Source organism: Eretmochelys imbricata, chromosome 28 (assembly GCF_965152235.1).
Source record: "Eretmochelys imbricata isolate rEreImb1 chromosome 28, rEreImb1.hap1, whole genome shotgun sequence".
In the NCBI taxonomy this organism is placed as follows: Eukaryota; Metazoa; Chordata; order Testudines; family Cheloniidae; genus Eretmochelys; species Eretmochelys imbricata.
Genome location: NC_135599.1, coordinates 1,945,672 through 1,965,606, shown reverse-complemented (window position 1 = coordinate 1,965,606; position 19,935 = coordinate 1,945,672). Strand labels below are relative to the sequence as shown.

Genomic DNA, 19,935 nt, shown 5'->3' with positions numbered 1-19,935 from the left:
CGGCAGGCTGGGAGATGTAGTTCCTGACTCTCCCGGGAGCGGAAGTGACGTTTTGCGGGAGGGATTAGGAGTCGGGCTCTGAACGCGCGTGGGGCGCTGCGGCTCTGCCTGGCTCGCGCGGGGCAGTTGGAGCCTCTCCCAGGGCCGGAGGAGGGTTTTGTGTCTCCCGGCTCTGGGCATGCGCAGATCGGGGGGCGGGGGAGAGTCGGGCATGCGCAGAGGCGGAGCTCGCCCGCGGCTGCTCCCGTGGGCTGCGGGGCCGAAGGGTCTGTGCTGGGGAGACCTTCATTCACCCCCCGTGCCCGGCCTGGGCCCCGCTCCCGCCGGAGCCGCCCTGGGGCCGCCCCGGGCTGCGCCCGCCCCGCTGCGGAGCTGCAGCTTCCAGGTACCGGAGCGAGCCCCGGGGCCGGGCGGTGACTCTGCCCCAGTGGCCGGGGGGGGGACCAGCCCCCCCGGGGTCCCTGCGTGGGGCCGGGCGGGAGGAGAGACCTGGGGAAAGGGGCGGAGGGAAAATGTCGGCGCAGCCCGGACATGGCCGGGGGGGGGGAGAAGAGCCGGGGCCCCCCGAGGGGCGGGGAGGGAAAGGGGGGGCTGAGATCCCCTCGGATTTACCACTGCTCCCCCCGGGGGCCTCCCGCTCCCGCCCTGCCCCCTTTCGCTCCCGGCAGCGACGAGCAGCAGCCCGGGTGACCCCCCCCTTCCCCCACCTCCCTGAGACGGGCTCTGCCCCCCCCCCCCGGACCCCGTTTCCTCCCCACTTCGCGCGTGGCCAGTTCAACAGCTCAGCCCCAGGTGTCCCAGTCCCAGCTACTTCCCCTGCCCCTACCCTGCCCAACCCAGCAGCCCCCCACCTCCCCAAGACACCGCCGGCTAGTCACATTCCCAGACCCCACTGCCAGCCCCTCCCCACAGCCAGTGACCTTCTGACTCCAGCCCCACTCCTTTCCCCTGTGAAAGCCACATCACCCAGGGCTCCCTGCCGGCTATGTGAATGTGAGGCAAGAAGAATCCATCCCACTATTTTGTTGATTGAATATCACTGTTTAATCCCCTCAAATTTCTCCTCTTTCTGTCTTGAACTGTTGAACGGTGACATAAAATCTCCCCAGATGTTGGTGCTTCTCTCTTATATTGGCATATATTTCGTTTGTGCCCCATTTTCTCCTCAGTTCTGAAATACTGATATAAAATTCTTGAAAATCTTTCCACTTTGCTCTCCAGGTGTCTGACTGAGATCAGGGCTCTTATACTGAGCGTCCCCCAATATGTCAGGCAGTGCACAGACCCTGACCAAGTTTGGGGCACTCGTGCCAGGAACTGAACAGACCCCTACAGAGAGCAGGGACCTTGTTGTGCCTGGTGCTACAGTGACCCTGTCTGAGCTCCGTGCCTCTGTTGTGCCAGGCTCTGCATCAACACCCAGTGAAATCAGGCTCCCATTGGGCCAGGTGCTGCAGAGACAGCAAACAAAATCAGGAAGTTGTTCCTGGAGCTGCAGAGACCCCAGCTGAGATCTATGCCCCTGTTGTGCTGGGCACTGTAGAGACCCCAACTGACATCAGGCCGCCCCATTGTGTCAGGACCGAGATCACAGCCCCCCTTGTGCCAGGCAGTGCAGGACTGCTGCCCAGAGTGCTGCCTTCATTGTGCAGGGCACTTCAGAGACTCTGACTGAGATCTGTGTCCCTGTTGAGCCTGGCACTGCACTGACCCCAACCAAGATCACACCCCATCGCTGTACTGGGTACTGCACAGACCTTGACAGAGATCCTGGCCCCACATTTTGCCAGGTGCTGCAGGTACCCCAACCAAAATCAGGGATCCTGTAATGCCAGGAGTTGCAGAGCCCCTGACTGAGGTTAGGCCCCCAGTTGTGCAGGGCTCTACACAGACCATGACCAAGATCAGGGTCCCCATTGTGACTGGTGCTGAACAGAGACCAAGGGTATGTCCACCCTGCCGTTAAGAGCCCACAGCTGGCCCATGCCAGCTGACTCAGGCACACAGGAGCTCAGGCGAAGGGGCTGTTTAATTGCAGTGTAGATGTCTGGCCTCGGGCTGGAGCCAGGCTGTAGGACTTCTGAGGTGGGAGGGTGCCAAACCTTGGGCTGCAGTCCAAGCCGGAACATCTACACAACAATTAAACAGCCCTGCAGCCTGAGCCGTGTGAGCCCAAGTCAGTGGGCATGGGCCAGCCGTCGGTGTTTAACTGCGGTGTAGACATGCCCACAGTGACAGAGAGTCCTTGCCGCAAAAACCTCAAAGGCTAAGTAGGCAAATGGTGGGAGGTTACTCTCCATTTTACAGATGGGGATACTGAAGCTCAGAAAGCTGAAGTAATTTGCTCAAGTTTGCATGGAGAATTTGGGGCAAAACTGGGAACTGAACCCGGATTGTTTGAATTCTTGCTTCTCCCCTTAACCCCAAGCCCAGCATACAGCATTGTTTTGGTCTGAGTGTTTGCCTTGCATTGGCTTCAAAGGGAGTTTGTGGAATTTCCTTCATTGGAGGTTTTTAAGACCAGGTAAGAGGTACACCAGTCTGAGAAGTATCTAGGGATACTTGGTCATGCCTCATCACAGGAGGCTTAAGTAGACGACCTCTCAAGATCCCTTCCATGCCTACGTTGAAATAATTCTCTTTTGTGCTGTGTTCTTGTGACGGGTTGGATCATAGAAACCCCTTTGGTACTGCCACCTGATGTTCTGAGCCTGTTTTCCCTGCTAGCTTTGGACTTCAGAACCTTGCCTTGTTTGAGCCAGACATGCTTGCCTGCTGCAAACACAGATCCAAGTCTGAACCACATCCCCCACAAGCTGCAGGCTTAACTGAAAACAGCTTAAGAAGTGTTCCTGTCTCCCCCACTCAGATACCCAACTCCCAATGGGGTCCAAACCCCAAATAAATCAGTTTTACCCTGTATAAAGCTTATACAAGGTAAACTCATAAATTGTTCACCCTCTAATACTGATAGAGAGATATGCACAGCTGTTCGTTCCCCCTCAGGTATTAATACGTACTCTGGCTTAATTGATAAGTAAAAACTGATTTTATTAACTACAAAAAGAAGGATTTAAGTGGTTCCAAGTAATAACAGACAGAACAAAGTGAATTACCAAGCAATGTAAAATGAAACACGCAAGTCTATGCCTAATACAGTAGAAACTAAATGCAGGTAAATCTCACCCTCAGAGATGTTCCAATAAGCTTCTTTGACAAACAAGCCTCCTTCTAGGCTGGGTTCGGCAATCGCTCACACCTCTATAGTTACTGTCCTTTGTTCCAGTTTCTTTCAGGCATCTCCTTCATTTGGAGAAGCTATCTCTTGAGCCAGCTGAAGACAAAATGGAGGAGTATCCAGGGGTTTATATAGTTTCTCTCTTGTGGGTGGAAACCTCTCTCTCCCCCCTGTGTAAAATCACAGCTCAACATGGAGTTTTGGAGTCACATGGGCAAGTCACATGTCCATGCATGACTCAGTTGTCTGCAGGCCAAGCCAAAAGCTCAGATGTGGATTGGCGTCTATCAAGGTCCATTGTTAACCAAGTACTTCCATTTACGTGAATAACCCCTTCACACTGTGTTGACCAAATCTGCCTTAGATGCTTTCTACAGCAAACGCTTTAAATACAAGCATAGAGCCAACACTCGTAACTTCAGAAATAAAAATGATACGTGTATACAAATAGGATGAATACATTCGATAGAACATAACCTTCGCAAAGATATTTACATTCATAAGCATATTTCTATAAAGCATTATGGGGTGCAATGTCACAGTCCTGTTCTATGCTGAGCTGTTTTGCATGTTGCCATTTGGAACTGTGATCGCACCATATTGTGTTGCAGTTTTATGGTGCATTGTTTTGCCTCAGTATGTTTGGTGCCTCTGTTGTGTTGGTTTGAGTTGAGCTTTTTCCATTGTGAATTTTTGTCCCAGGGTGTGTTAGTTTGCATTGTGTTGCTTTTGTTTCCTTTGTATTGTCATTTTATGCTGTGGAGTGGAGTCTTTTTGTTTTGTTTTGACATTATATTGTGGTGGTGGGTTTCTGTATGTTGTGTTTTATACGTATATATTGCATAGCATCATAGAAATGTAGGGCTGGACAGGACCTCAAAACGTCATCAAGTCCAGCTCTCTCTGCCGAGGCAGAACCAAGTATATGTAGATTATCTCTGACAGAGGTTTGTCCTAACCGCTCTTAAAAACTTCCAGGGAAAGAGACTCCACAGCCACTCTTGTAAGACTATTCCAGAGTTGAACTACCTTAGCTCTGGTGGACTTGTGGCACTTTAGAGACTAACAAATTTATCTGAGCATAAGCTTTCGTGAGCTACAGTTCACTTCATCGGATGCATTCAGTGTTTTTTGCACTGAATGCATCTGATGAAGTGAGCTGTAGCTCATGAAAGCTCATGCTCAGATAAATTTGTTAGTCTCTAAGGTGCCACAAGTCCTCCTTTTCTTTTTGCGGATACAGACTAACACGGCTGCTACTCTGAAACTTAGCTTTGGTGACACCCACACAGACTTTAGTGGTGAGCAGCTGTGGAGAGAAAGGAGACCCCAGTGAGTGGGCAGCTGGGTAAAGAGACTAAAGTTGGGAGGAGAAACATTGACATGTCCAAGGTCACCCAGGCTGTCCATGACGAAGCTAGAAATAGATCCCAGTTCTAGTGCCGCTGTACTGCTGTTTTGGGTACTGAAGGTCTCTGCCACACTGGTGTTTTAGGCACTGGTGAAAACCCTTAGTATAGACAGAATTTACACTAGTGCACTCTGATTGGCACTGGTGCACCATGTCCCAGTTTGAAGGCTTGCGGCGGTGGGGGGAATAGTGACCTCACTGAGGCCAGGGGCTGGCTGAACAGTGCAGCTGGTAACAGAGGGGCAGCAGTGAGTGCTGGAGGTATAAGCCAGGAGCACAGCCCCACAGGACTGGACACTGACTTCTCCTGACCCATGACACACACCCCCAACTGGGTGTAGGGACTGCAACTCAGCTTCCCTGCCAAGATAGGCTGTGCATCCAAGGAGAAACCACCTCTTCCTGCAGCCTAAAACAATGGGGTCTGGGGACCTTTCCAAGCTGTGGGTGACGGGGCTCTGGAATTACCGGGGTCTGTTCCTGGCTCTGTCACTGATCTGCTTGGTAACCTTAGGGAAGTCACAGCCCCTCTCTGTTTTCCTCCTAGCCATTGTCTACTTGGATTGTGATCTCTTTGGGGCAAGGATTGTCCCTCTCTGTCTGTGCTGTGCCCAGCACAGTGGGGGTGCTGATCTCAGACAGGTTCTCTGCCATGTGCAGCATGATGGGGCCCTAATCTCCATCAGTGTCTGTGCAACGCAAGGCACACTTTATAGACTCACAGACTTTAACTGCCAGAAGGGAGCATCATGATCATCTAGTCTGAGGTCCTGCACATCACAGACCACAGAACCTCCCTCACCCACTCCTGTAATAGACCCCTAACCTCTGGCTGAGTCTATGAAGTCCTCAAATCATTAGTTAAAGACTTCAAGTTACACAAAATCCACCATTTACACTAGTTTAAACCTTCAAATGACCCATACATTACCCTATGCTGCAGAGGAAGGCAAAAAAAAAAAAAAAAAAACAGCCAAAAAACAAAAACCCAGGGTCTCTGCCAATCTGAGTCTGGGCAAAATTCCTCCCCATCCCCAAATATGGCAATCAGTTAGACTCAGAGCATTTGGGCAACACCCAGCAGCGAGACACCTGTGAAAGAATTCTCTGTAATAACTCAGAGCCTACCCATCTAGTGTCCCATCACTGGCCTCTGGAGCTATTTGCTGCTAGCAGTTGCAGATAGGCTACCTGCCATTGTGTTATACCAATAAAATAAAAACCATCAGGAGCTTATTAAAGGGGAAAAGGCAAAATGCCACATTTATTGTGAATACAGAAAGAATCATAGTAAGCATCCGAAAGCTTATGCTCAAATAAATTGGTTAGTCTCTAAGGTGCCACAAGTACTCCTTTTCTTTTTGCAAATACAGACTAACACGGCTGTTACTCTGAAACCTGTCAGTAAGCAGTTAGTTATAGCTATAACATTCCATTCAATTTCATATTTATTCACACATTCATTCATACACACACACACACACAGAGGTTCTGCTAGGTTGTTATAATAGTTACCAGCCTTAGAGTTGCTCATGCCAAGCCACTGGCCAGGTGGCCTGGACATGAGGAGGGAGCAGGGCCTTGCCAGATGCTCATCTGATGCTCCTGGAAGTTGGTTAGCAGAATCAGACCCCAAAGTTCTGGAATTTATTCCTATGCCAGTCTGTGGGAATTGCTTCATCATGCTTCAGCAGATGGCACATTCCTGACGGCTCCGTGCTGCCAGATGTTATCTTGTTCTTTGGTTCTCCCATCCTTGAGGCAGCTGGGTGGATTCCAGTCTGCCCTCCGGGGGTCCTCTGGTTGTTTCCACTTGACGCTTTTTTCGGCCGATGGACACTGGATTCTGAGGCTGGCACCTCCCTGATCATTCAGTTATTGTCCACACCAAGCATCCATCCGCATACATCCTCTATCTCTATTTTAATCACAATTGTTAACAAAGCGAGATAAATACAACAAAAGGGCGGGGAGTCTGTGTGCTGTTTCTGTTGTTACAAAGTATTGCTTTGAGAACAGACTCTGTCTTAGGATGTGCTAACAGTTAGCAGCTTGCAAGTTTCACACAGAGAGGGAGAGAAACAGTAAAAATAAGAGACCAAGAGACTTCTTAATTGGTAATACCTTGGAATTTAAGCTATGGGGAATCAAACTCATTTATGATTTTAGTACAGAACTTCTTTAATATGATCCAACATAACAATTGTAGGCAGTCCCATCATACCAATCCCTCCATAAAGGTATCAAGCTCAGTCTTGAAGCCGGTTAGGTTTTTTGACCCTCTGCTCCCCTTGGGAGGCTGTTCCAAAACTTTACTCTGATGGTCGGAAACCTTCGCCTAATTTCAAGTCAAAACTGGTTGATGACCAATATCCATTTGTTCTAGTACCAGCACTGGTGCTTAACCTACATAACTTCTCTCCTTCCCTGGTATTTATCCTTCTGATGTATTTAAAGAGAGCAATCATATCTCCCCTCAGCCTTCTTTTGGCTAGGCTAAACAAGCCAAGCTCTTTGAGTCTCCTCTTGTAAGGCAGATTTTCCATTCCTCGGATCATCCTAGTAGCCCTTCTCTGCACCTGTTCCACTTTGAATTCATCCTTCTTAAACATGGGAGACAAGAATGGCCCACAGTATTTCAGATGAGGTCTCCTCAGTTCCTTGTATAACAGTAATAACCCTTCCATGTGTCTACTGGAAATACCTCACCTGATGCATCCTAGCACTGCATTAACCTTTTTCATAGCTGCAGCACATTGGCAGCTCTTAGTTATCCTGTGATCAACCAATACACCTGGGTCTTTCTCTTCCTCTGTCACTTCCAACTAATAAGTCCCCAGCTTATTGCAAAAAATCTTGTCATTAGTCCCTAAGTGCATAATTTTGCACTATTAATTTTCGTACCATTCCTATTACTCCAGCTTTCAAGGTCATGCAGATCTTCTTGTATGATGTTCCTGTCCTCCTCCATATTGGCAATACCTCCCAGCTTTGTGTCCCACTCCCACTTTTTGTGCCAAGGTCACTAATTAATAAAAATGTTGAATAAGATTGGTCCCAAAACTGATCTCTGAGGAACTCCACTAGTAACCTCCCTCCCTCACCATTCAGTATGACCCCTTGTAGTCTCCCCTGTAACTAATTCCTTATCGACCTTTCAGTTCTCATATTAATCCCAATCTTCTCCAGTTTAATGAATTGTTTCCCATGTGGAACTGTATAAAATGCCTTACTGACATCCAGATAGATAAGACCTACTGCATTTCCTTTGTCCAAAAAATTAGTTACCTTCTCACAGAAGATGATCAGGTTTCTCTACCTTTTGTAACACCTGTTTTATTTATTTATAGTGCTGAAGGCTGGAAGGAACTGTTCGGAATAGGCTGAGAATGGCCATGGGAGGTTAGGGAGCGGATGGCAGACAGTGTGGAGGTGGGGGAGGGGATGCAGCATTGGAGGTGTATCTGGGATTTTGTTTTGTAGGATTCCTTGTCTCTGCTCCCTGTGGCCGTGGTACATTCCATACCAAAGCAGCATGTCAGCAGATTTGTGGCAAGTGTCTATTATTTTGCACTGGGGCCAGGTCCTTGGGGAGACGGGGCCAGGTCCTTGGGGAGACAGGACCTTGGTTTCATTTTAACTTGTCCATGCTCAGCAGCTTCTGGAATTTGGTTCAAAGTATTTACATGTTTCCGTGGCCTGTTAATAAAAAGTGCTGCTATAGAAAGTGGGGAGGGGCAGAAACTCACTGCAGGATCAGTAGTTGAGTCCCTTAGGTATTTATAGCTCATCGGAAGAAGGACAGGGATTGGTGGGTGTCTGGGGATTTAATAATAAACACAGAAATATCATCGTTCTTAATGAATTTTCATTTTCTAATTCCCATAACCCACTAATAATCTCTGGCTTCCCCCTGGAAGTCTGGGGAGGGAGTACTAATAATCTCCTTTGGCTAGCGTGGAATCTAAGGCAGAAGGATCTTTCAGTGGCTAGCTCAAAGTCACAGAAAGTGAAATTCACTTCACTGAATAAATCCTTAGTTGCTGGGCTCTGCAGAGGAGTGGAGAGGTGAATTCCATTCCCCATTCCTGAGCATGGACCCCCACACACAATCCTCACCCCAATTTCAGACACTAGCCCAACCTTCCCCTGCAATTATGGACCCACTTGATGCTGCCAGAGCCATCTGCCATGGGACCTAGAGGGGGGAGAGCCCCAGCTCCAGAACTGCTACCCCTTCCCAGAGCCCCCATGCTGTGCTGGAGTTGCCCTGGCTTTCCAGTCTGCAGATGGGTCTAGCTGTCTGGGGACCCAGCCCATGCACCCACCACACACAGACTTCCTCACAACACACATCCCAGGATGGGGAAGGACCATCTGGGGCTGGCTGCAGTCTCCCCTTGCTTCTGTGAGAGGAAAGGGGAAGAGGACACAAACATACCCAGGGGTAGATGGGAAATGTAGTTTCTTCCAGGGGATTGACAATGTTTGGTTTAGAGTCCTGAGCTCTGTCTTCCTGTTTGTCTCCTTCTGCCACTTTCAGATCTCTTGGAGAGGCAAGGTGAGTGAGGTAATTTCTTTTAGAACCAATTAAAAATACCTCTTTTTGATATCCTGGGACCAACATGGCTACAACAATTCTTTTCCCTTTGTACCCCCTCCCACTCTCACCTCCCCCTCAGCTGAGACTGTCTCATGTGATTCAATCCTGTCACTGGATTGGATCTTGCCAGCACTAATGGGAGTGAAAGCCTGTGTGCATTAATGACAGCAGCAGCTCTGGGACTTGGAGACATAGGGAGAAGAGATGGGAGTTAGCAGGTTATGTTTGTGCTGGGTGTGAGTTACTCGTGGGAATTCTGTGCCACCACGTGCATGGAGAATTCACGTCCAGCACAGAATTTCTTTTTTTTTTTTTTTTTTGCATGAAGAAGATATAGTCTGCCTGAGAAGTCCTGCAGTTCTGCCTTTCACCCACCAGAGGCCCCTGTGGCACCAGAACACCAGCTAGGTTCATGTTGTTCATCTTGAAATTGTTGCCCTGAGCTATACCCCAAATGGGAAGAGACTTGGGAGAGTCCTGAGACAGGGCTGCCTCTGGGGGTGGGGAGAGGGTGGTCATTCTCTACTTGCAAGAGGGTGTGGAAGGGGCACAGGAGGAGCAAGGGTCCCCTATGGAGACTGTCCAGCCCCAGGTTACCCAGTACCAGCTGCTTCTGCCCCCACCCTACCCCAAACCTCTTCTCCTCTCCAACTATCAGCTGCCAGTCTTTCCTCGCTGCTACCCCTTCCTGACTGGCAGAGAACCTCAAAGTTCTATCCCCTTCTCTTTGCTTCTGAAAGTCGCCTTGCCCAGGGCTTTGCAGCCTGTGTGAATGGCAGATAGGGATGGGAGGCTATCACTTTCTGCATATTTACTGAACATTCATCTAGTCACTGACACCTTCATTAATGCAGAGGTAAGGTTGGGCCCTGCCAGAATGTCAAGTTCAGCAAAAGTCAAACCTCCAAAAACTTAGAAATACAGAGATAATGTACACGCCAATGCAACCATAACTCTGCCCCCTGGAGCTGGCAACAGACACTGGATGGTATCGGTCTGCACTCTAGCTGCACTCACTGTGTTAGGTATAGCTAGATAGAAAGGTACAGGCATTAGTTAGAACAGCTTAGTGGAGGTGTGATTGTGATATGAGAAGATCTGGGTCTGAGTCCCCCATGTGTGCGATGAAAGGAAAAAGGTGCATGTGTACCATGAGCTTCCAGGCTGTATAATTTCTGCAGTGAACTGTGCATGTTGTCAGGAGGAAACAGGGGACTGTTTGCCATGGGAATGGTCAGCTGTGAAATGGGATCTGAGAGCACTCTGTGTGCTTAACAATGGGTAAGTGAATGTAGAATGTTAGCTGGAACTTCTGTGAGTAAGGATGAAAGAATTGTAAAAAGGGTGAAGAGGTGTTTAGTTGACCAAGTGTTTCTGGGAAGCAGGCTCAGTATTTGAGTGTAGAACAGGTGTTGGTAGCTCCTGTACAGTGCAGCTTACCTAAAACCACATTCCGTCTTAGGAATGGTAAGGTGCTTCATTCTGTGCCATGGTTGTCATTTTCCCTAGTACTTTAGTGATAGGCACTATCTCAAATGGCCGGGTGCACACTGGTGTGTTGTAGGAGTAAAGAAAGGGTCATTGCTCATGTGGGTCAGAATTAGGATTACATTGGTTTGTACTTTATATCTCCATTTCCTGATTATTACAAGTTTGAGTTTTGCTGATCTCTCTTCTGGAGGGGCACCAGACAGTTCCAGACAACTTTAAATTGCATTAATCAAGTTTTTTGGAAGTGAATTTCCTAGCTTTTGCACAGAATGATGTTGACTGGAGGAATTAGCAGCCCTATAGGCAGTTGTGGGTCTCATGCAGGTTTGCGATCAGAGGCACAGAGAAGTGCAATGACTGCCATAGGCCTGCTGGGTGACCTTGGGTAAGAGCCGGAAGTAGTCCCCGTCCAGTGCTGTCTCCACATAGGTGCTGGGTGATTCTGAAGTGCTGCTCCCTTCTCCTGTACTTTTTGTTACGGTGGAATGGGAATAATGGTCATGCTTTCAAATCTCTCTCTCCTTCTCCACCTCCTCCTTCTGCCACCATTTGCTGCTCAGCCTCCCCTTCTTTCAAGTGTTTGTCATGGACAGTTGGTAACAGAGCCAGTGAGAGAAATCTCAGACATGGTCTGTGCTCCAAGATCTTGACAGTTTAATCACATGGTGGTTACAGAAACTAACTACATGAGAGAGGGCTGGTGTTTGTCTCTCTCTCCTTCTCCACCTCCTCCTCCTGCCACCATTTCCAGTTCAGCCTCCCCTTCTTGTCCATCCCATCCAGCCCTCTCTTAGCACGATATAAGCCAGTAGCTGTCTCCTGTCCTAGGACTGATGATACAAGGAGTCCACCAAGATTCCATACACAAGCTAGAAATCCCTTTACCCAGGGACCAGCACTTCCCCCAGGTCAGTCTTTGTTCCTCACGTGTTTCCAGGAGTCCTCTTGTGTGAGGAGTGAGGCCAAGAGATGATGTCACACCCCACCTTAAGTAACTTTTCCATATGGCCAGAACCCTTTGTTCCAAACTCAGGTGCCAGTCCAGTTTGTGGAAAAATACAGGTACCAAAATGGAGTTCAGTATCATGTGGTCTGGTCACATGCCCTTGCATGACTTGCTGAGTCATGCAAGCCATGACTCATAGTCTGGCTGAAACATTCACAGGAAGGCTAAACTCTTCCACGGCCCATTGTCTTTGTTGATGAGCCATCAGCACTGTCTGGCTTCCTCATTGTTGTACCTGAAAGGCTAGTTGTGGGTGGTACCCAGAGTAAGCACATTGGAAATGCAGATACATAGTCAATATCCAAAATTTCAGATACAAACATGATCTATGCACACAAATAGGATAGTGATATTCAGCAAATCATAGCTTTTCCAATAACACCACACATGATGCATCTTGCACAAAATGCATAATAAATATGTCCTAATCATATTATAATCATACCACTATGCTGAATATGGGATGTAATGTCAGATAGGGCCTAATTTCAAGGCACAGGAGTTGGGAATGGAACTTCCCCTCTTTGTAGAACAGGAAATAACTCTCCTGCCAGGGCTGGGAAAACTTCTCAGACTCCCAGTACTGGAGCTTGAATCTACTGACACTTCATTCCTTACCACCATGCCCAATCTTTGTGGCAACTGCAAACTTTATCAGTGATGATTTTATATTCTCTTCCAGGTCATTGATAAGAATGTTAAATAGCACAGGGCCAAGAACCAATGCTTGCGGTAACCCACTAGAAATAAATCCACTTGACCATGGTTCCCCATTTACAATCACAGCTTTTAATCTATTTAATGTATGCCATTTTTATTTTGTATCATTCTAGTTTTTTAGTCAAAATATTGTGCTGAACCAAGTCATAGAATCATAGACTATCAGGGTTGGAAGGGACTTCAGGAGGTCATCTAGTCCAACCCCTTGCTCAAAGCAGGACCAATCCGCAACTAAATCATTCCAGCTAGGGCTTTGTCAAGCCTGACCTTAAAAACTTCTAAGGAAGGAGATTCCATCAACTCCTTAGGTAATGCATTCCAGTGCTTCACCACCCTCCTAGTGAAAAAGTGTTTCCTAATATCCAACCTAAACCTCCCCCACTGCAACTTGAGACCATTACTCCTCGTTCTGTCATCTTCTACCACTGAGAATAGTCTAGATCCATCCTCTTTGGAACCCCCTTTCAGGTAGTTGAAAGCAGCTATCAAATCCCCTCTCATTCTTCTCTTCCGCTGACTAAACAATCCCAGTTCCCTCAGCCTCTCCTCATAAGTCACGTGTTCCAGTCCCCTAATCATTTTTGTTGCCCTCCTCTGGATGTTTTCCAATTTTTCCACATCTTTCTTTTAGTGTGGGGCCCAAAACTGGACACAGTACTCCAGATGAGGCCTCACCAATGTCGAATAGAGGGGAACAATCACGTCCCTCCATCTGCTGGCAATGCCCCTACTTATACATCCCAAAATTCCATTGGCCTTCTTGGCAACAAGGGCACACTGTTGACTCGTATCCAGCTTCTCGTCCACTGTAACCCCTAGGTCCTTTTGTAACCTTTTGTCATATGTCTTACAGAAGTCTAGGTATATTTCATCAATACTATTAGCTGCAACCAAACTTTTGATCTCATCCAATAGGGATATCCAGTTAGTTTGATAGGATCTATTTTCTCTAAACCTTTGTTAATGAGTACTAATTATATTACCCTCCTTTAATTCTTTATTAATGAAAACCAGTATCGGCTGCTCCATAATCTTGTTCAGAATTGATGTCAGACTGACACTCTGGTAATTAGCTGGGTCACCTCTTTTACACTTTTTAAATATTGGCACAGCATTAGCTTTATTCCAGTCTTCTGGAATTTCCCCAGTGTTCCAAGTCCTAATTCAAATCAACATTAACAGTCCACCATGCTTCTTCACTAGGTCTTCTAAAACTCTTGTATACAAGTTATCTAGACCTGCTTATTTAAACATTTCTAACTTTAATAGCTGCTGTTTAATGTCCTCGTGAGCTATTCTTGGAATGGAAAGTGTGTCATCGTCAACATCTTATGATATGACTACATCATCTGTTTTTCTCCAAACCCAGGGGAGAAATATTTATTGAACACTTTTACCTCTTCTGCATTATTTTTGATAATTCTGCCATTTCCGTTTAGTAATTTACCACTACCATTGTTAAGATTAAATTTGTACTTTTAAAAACTTCCTTCTTATTTTCATTGGTTGGTCAATGATTTCTGATAGCTTCCCTCACCAATTTTCTACAGTTCTGATCTTCTAACTTATATTCTTTACTATTGACTTCCCCTTTCTTCCATATATTTTATTTGGAGAATGTTGGGATTCCTACCAGGGAGCCACCAGCAGGATGCAGAGACAGCCCCATCTCCTATATTAAACTCTGGCTAGTAGTTATGTGATAAATGTGAAGACCCTGCCTGTCTGTCAGCTTGGAGACACAAAGGTTCTCTCTTTCTGCCCTCTGATGCCTCCTGGCTGCTCTAAGCAAGGTGGGATGGGACTCTGTTAACATGTGCCTCCTGGAGCTTCCATTTACCTGGTGCTGCTGTTCCGTAAATAGTGGGGTTGTGACTGGGGCAGCAGGTACTGAGTGTTGGACTCTTGCTCTTTCAGGGGCCGGTGACTTTCGAGGAGGTGGCTGTGTATTTCACCAGGGAAGAGGGGTCTCTGCTGGACCCCACTCAGAGAGCCCTCTACAGGGATGTCATGCAGGAGAACTATGAGACGGAGGTCTTTCTGGGTAAAGAGTCCTGTCCCCTGGGTTATTAGAAGCTGTGGGGTCTCTAAAGAACCAGCGTAGTAATAACCTTTATTCATCATACAAGTTTTGACAAGTCTCCTTGCTCCCCTTTTTTTGCCTTATCTCCCACCCACTAGAATAATTTTTGGACATGTGCCTTTTTGGTGCCCTCAGTTATTTTAAAATTGCATTTAATGTATCCTCATTGGATAAAATTATAACTACAGCTTTCATGCCTTTTCCTCATTTTAAGAGGAAAATATGCCACCTGTAGAATTCTAAATTGAGTAAATAGGTGTATGACTCATGCATGGCTTGTGTGACAGTCAGATGAGCTCATCTTTTGATAGGAGAGCACATTATGTTGCCATTCAGGACCCCACAGATGAAGGGAGAACAGAGCTGTGGGAGGGGAGGAGAAGGGTGGAGTAGATAATTCTGGGGTGCCAGGACATGGGGAAGGTGTCTTTTTCAGAAACAGTGGCTGTGCTTCAGTGTAATCCGCATCCTGGACAAGCTGGAGGTGGCTATCCTGTCTAACTTGAAGCAAAAGCCAAATGAGTCTCCCCCCCAATTTCATCTACGGTTAAGTGCAGCCTGGCGCAGTCACATGAAAGTGTATGTTAGCTTGTTGTTAGCAATAATTCTCTTCCCTACCTACAGGAAAGGGTTAACATGCATATCCATGATGGGATCTCCCTGAATGAGTCCCTGGCTCTTCTAGCCAAGGTCCATACCCAGGGAAACTCTAAAGCAGGTCAGCGTGGAGCCCCAGTTGCAACCTTACAAGAGCCATAGGCTACTCCCACAGTGAGGATTGAGGGTCCTACCCGGACACCTCCAGGGCAGAACCAGACTAATCCTAGGTCCCCTCAATCTCAGTGCTGGGCCAATTTCAATTCACGGAACATTTGACAAGGGTGTGCATTCAGGCCCTGAGCGGGGCCTCGAGATCATGTTCCTTTTTTTATAGTTGCTGTGCAGAACTCTTCTCATCCTCAGGGTTCTAGATCACTACCGCCTCATCAGGAGGAGGACTTCTCAGTGGTGTCAAAACGGTGCAGCCAATCCTGGAGACCCAACACCATAGAATCATAGAATATCAGGGTTGGAAGGGACCTCAGGAGGTCGTCTAGTCCAACCCCCTGCTCAAAAGCAGGACCCATACCCAACTAAATCATCCCAGCCAGGGCTTTGTCAAGCCTGACCTTAAAAACTTCTAAGGAAGGAGATTCCACCACCTCCCCAGGATATCCAAGAACTCCAGACACACCTAAACGAGTTGGTGTTGGGCGATCAATGTCCAAATCCTTTAAACCAACCAGTGGCCTCTGTGGACTCAACCCCTCCTCCCAATTGGGTGACTTATTCTCATGCAGGGTTAGCTATCCCTGTGGAGTTGGAGGTGGAAGAGCCTTAAGGCTACCCACCTATCTATCCTATAGGTTACTCTGCATGATGCCAGCAAGCCCCAAGGAGCGTCACAACCCCTTTGGGAGGAGATGCAAGTGGAAGACCCACAGTATCTATAGTGCTGGGGGCTGCCCTCTAAATTTTATTGTAGATACCGGAGCAGCAATCAATATAATCCATGTGAAGGATCCTAAATCCTGTTTTGGCATCTGGAAAAACAAAGATGCTATCAATGTTTGTAAACTACCAAGTTACGGCCATGCTATCTAAACCTATCCAAGTACAAATTGGTCACTTGCACAAGACCCACGTCTTTGCACTGCTCACAATGTCAGACCCAAAAGGTAATCTGTTGGGGTCTGATTTAATAGGTAGGCAGGAATGCATTATTGATTTGGCTAATCGGTCATTGTGTCTTACTGCAGGGTTGTGTCAAGGTTCCTTTCCCACTCTGAACGCTAGGGTACAGATATGGGGACCTGCATGAAAACCTCCTAAACTTACTTTTACCAGCTTAGGTTAAAACTTCCCCAAGGTACAAACTATTTTACCTTTTGCCCTTGGACTTTCACCGCCACCACCAAACGTCTAACACTGGTTACTGGGAACGAGTCCATTTGGAAAAGTCTTTCGCCCCAAAATCCTCCCAAATATTACACTCCCTTTCCTGGGGAAGGTTTGATAAAAATCCTCACCCATTTGCATAGGTGACCACAGACCCAAACCCTTGGATCTTAAGAACAATGAAAAAGCATTCAGTTTCTTAAAAGAAGAATTTTAATAGAAGAAAAAGTAAAAAGAATCACCTCTGTAAAATCAGGATGGTAAATACCTTACCGGGTAATTAGATTCAAAACATAGAGAATCCCTCTAGGCAAAACCTTAAGTTACAAAAGGACACAAAAACAGGAATATCCATTCCATTCAGCACAGCTTATTTTCTCAGCCGTTTAAAGAAAACAGAATCTAATGCATATCTAGCTAGATTACTTACTAAGTTCTAAGACTCCATTCCTGTTCTGTTCCCGGCAAAAGCATCACACAGACAGAGAGAGAGGGGCTTTGTTTCTCCCTCCCCCCAGCTTCTGAAAGTATCTTGTCTCCTCATTGGTCACTTGGGTCAGGTGCCAGCGAGGTTACCTTTAGCTTCTTAACCCTTTACAGGTGAAAGGGTTTTTCCTTTGGCCAGGAGGGATTTTAAAGGGGTTTACCCTTCCCTTTATATTTATGACACCCTCTCCCCCAAATCACAGATAGGGTGAAATGCTGGCTAGGATATCTTCCTGGAGCTCTAGGGAAAAAACAGAGTGAATAAGACACATGCACCTCTAAATATACTATCAAGTATATAAAGACTAACAATATTTTCCACTTCTCAAGGACGATTTTAACCAGTTGATTCTGGGAAACTTTCACAGGAGAGTGCATCAGCCACTTTGTTAGAAGCTCCTGAGATGTCTTGAATGTCGAAATCAAAATCTTGGAGAGCTAAACTCCACCGAATATGTTTGTTATTTCCCATGGCGGTATGAAGCCACCGTAGTGCAGCATGGTCTGTTTGCAGGTGGAAACGCTGTCCACAAACATATGGGCATAGCTTTTCCAGAGTGTAGAAAATGGCATAACATTCTTTTTCACTGACTGACCAGTTGTTTTCCCTCTCAGACAGCTTCTTGCTGAGAAACGCTACAGGGTGGAATTCTTGATCTGGTCCTCCCTGCATTAAAACTGCTCCCACACCACGCTCGGACGCATCTGTGGTTACTAGGAACGGTTTGTCAAAGTCTGGGGCCCTTAGTACAGGGTCAGACATGAGTGTCGCTTTAAGCTGGTTAAAGGCCGCCTGATACTCTTCGGTCCACTGAACGGCATTTGGCTGTTTCTTTTTGGTTAGCTCTGTCAGTGGTGCGGCGATTTGACTGTATTGCGGTCCAAATCGCCTGTAATAACCGGCCAAGCCTAAGAAGGATTGGACCTGTTTCTTTGACTTTGGGACAGGCCACTTTTGGATAGCATCCACTTTGGCCTGTAGGGGGTTGATAGTTCCTTGACCCACCTGGTGTCCAAGGTAAGTCACTCTGTTTAGGCCTATTTGACACTTCTTAGCCTTAACAATTAGTCCTGCCTCCCTTATGCGCTCAAAGACTTTTTGTAGATGTTCCAGGTGGTCTGCCCAGGAATCCGAAAATATGGCCACGTCGTCAAGGTAGGCGACTGCATATTCTCCTAATCCCGCTAGGAGACCATCTACAAGTCTTTGGAAGGTGGCGGGTGCATTCCGCAGCCCGAAAGGGAGTACATTAAATTCATACAGCCCGACATGGGTGTTGAAGGCTGACCTCTCCTTGGCGGATTCATCTAGCGGTACCTGCCAGTACCCCTTGGTTAAGTCCAAGGTAGAGATGAACTGGGCCCGTCCCAGTTTCTCCAATAGTTCATTTGTGCAAGGCATTGGATAGTTGTCGGGGCGAGTTACAGCATTTAGCTTACGGTCATCCACACAAAAACGTATCTCCCCATCTGGTTTGGGAACTAGAACCACTGGAGATGCCCATGCACTGCCAGAGGGGCGGATTACACCCATCTGTAATATCTCCCGTTCTATAGCAGTTTTAGCTTGAGGAGACACCCAGTAAGGTGGGACTTTAATTGGGTGAGTATTACCTGTGTCAATGGAGTGGTATGCCCGTTCAATCAGGCCTGGGGTGGCTGAGAACGTCGGCGTGTAGCTAGTGCACAGCTCCTGGATCTGCTGTCGCTGCATACGCCCAAGGGTCATGGAGAGGTTCACCTCTTCCACGCCATCAGCACTTTTCCCTTCATAGTAGACACCTTCAAGCCACTCAGCATCATCTCCTCCCTGGGCTGTAAACTGACAAACCTTTAATTCTCTGGAATAAAAGGGCTTTAGAGAATTAATATGGTACACGTTAGGCTTTCGGTTGGAGGTGGGGAATGCTATGAGATAATTAACAGCTCCCAAGCGCTCCTGGACCGTGAATGGCCCTTCCCACGATGCTTCCATTTTATGGGCCTGGAGCGCCTTTAAGACCATGACCTGGTCCCCTACTTTGAAAGAACGCTCTCTGGCATGTTTATCATACCAGGCTTTTTGCTCTTTTTGAGCATCCTGTAAGTTTTCTTTAGCAAGGGCTAAAGAGGTTCAGAGGTGTTTTGTAGGTTGGTTATGAAGTCCAGAATGTTAGTTCCTGGAGAAGGTGTAAATCCCTCCCATTGCTGCTTCACCAACTGTAACGGCCCCTTAACCTTGCGGCCATATACAAGTTCAAATGGTGAAAACCCTAAACTGGGGTGTGGTACAGCTCTGTAGGCAAAGATCAACTGCTGCAACACTAGGTCCCAATCATTGGATTGCTCATTTACGAATTTACGTATCATGGCCCCCAAAGTTCCATTAAACTTCTTACCACCATCAAACAAATGGCATGGTGGAGGAGTGGCAACCAAGTGATTTACCCCATGAGCTTCCCAAAGGCTTTCCGTAGTTCCTGCCAGGAAATTAGTTTCTGCATCTGTGAGGATGTTGGAGAGCCAACCTACCCTGGCAAAAATGTCTGCTAGTGCCTAGCACACACTTTTAGCCCTGGTGTTGCTTAGAGCTACTGCTTCCGGCCATCAGGTGGCAAAATCCATGAAAGTCAGTATGTACTGCTTTCCTCTGGGTGTCTTTTTCGGAAAAGGACCCAGAATATCCACAGCTTCTTGCTGAAATGGAACTTCAGTGATGGGGAGTGGCTGGAGAGGGGCTTTGACCTGGTCTTGGGGTTTTCCTACTTTTTGGCATACCTCACAAGACCAGACATAGGTAGAAACATCCTTGCCCATTCCCTTCCAGTGGAATGACCCCCCCCCAACTGGTCTTTGGTCCTGTTCACCCCAGCATGGCCACTAGGATGATTGTGGGCTAAGCTCAAGAGCTTGACCCGGTACTTAGTTGGAACTACCAACTGTCTCTGAGGATGCCAGTCTTCTTGGTGTCCACCAGAAA

The 19,935-nt window shown here is 47.3% G+C and overlaps 1 long non-coding RNA gene across 1 annotated transcript in view; it reads left to right on the top strand.

Moving 5' to 3' along the window:
• Nucleotides 1-86: 86 nt before the first annotated feature.
• LOC144258335 (uncharacterized) overlaps nt 87-19,935 on the top strand; it is a 33,192-nt gene continuing 13,343 nt past the window's right edge. Inside the window, exon 1 of the long non-coding RNA XR_013344671.1 lies at nt 87-385. This is a non-coding gene — a long non-coding RNA (uncharacterized LOC144258335). The remainder of the gene's footprint in view (nt 386-19,935) is intronic.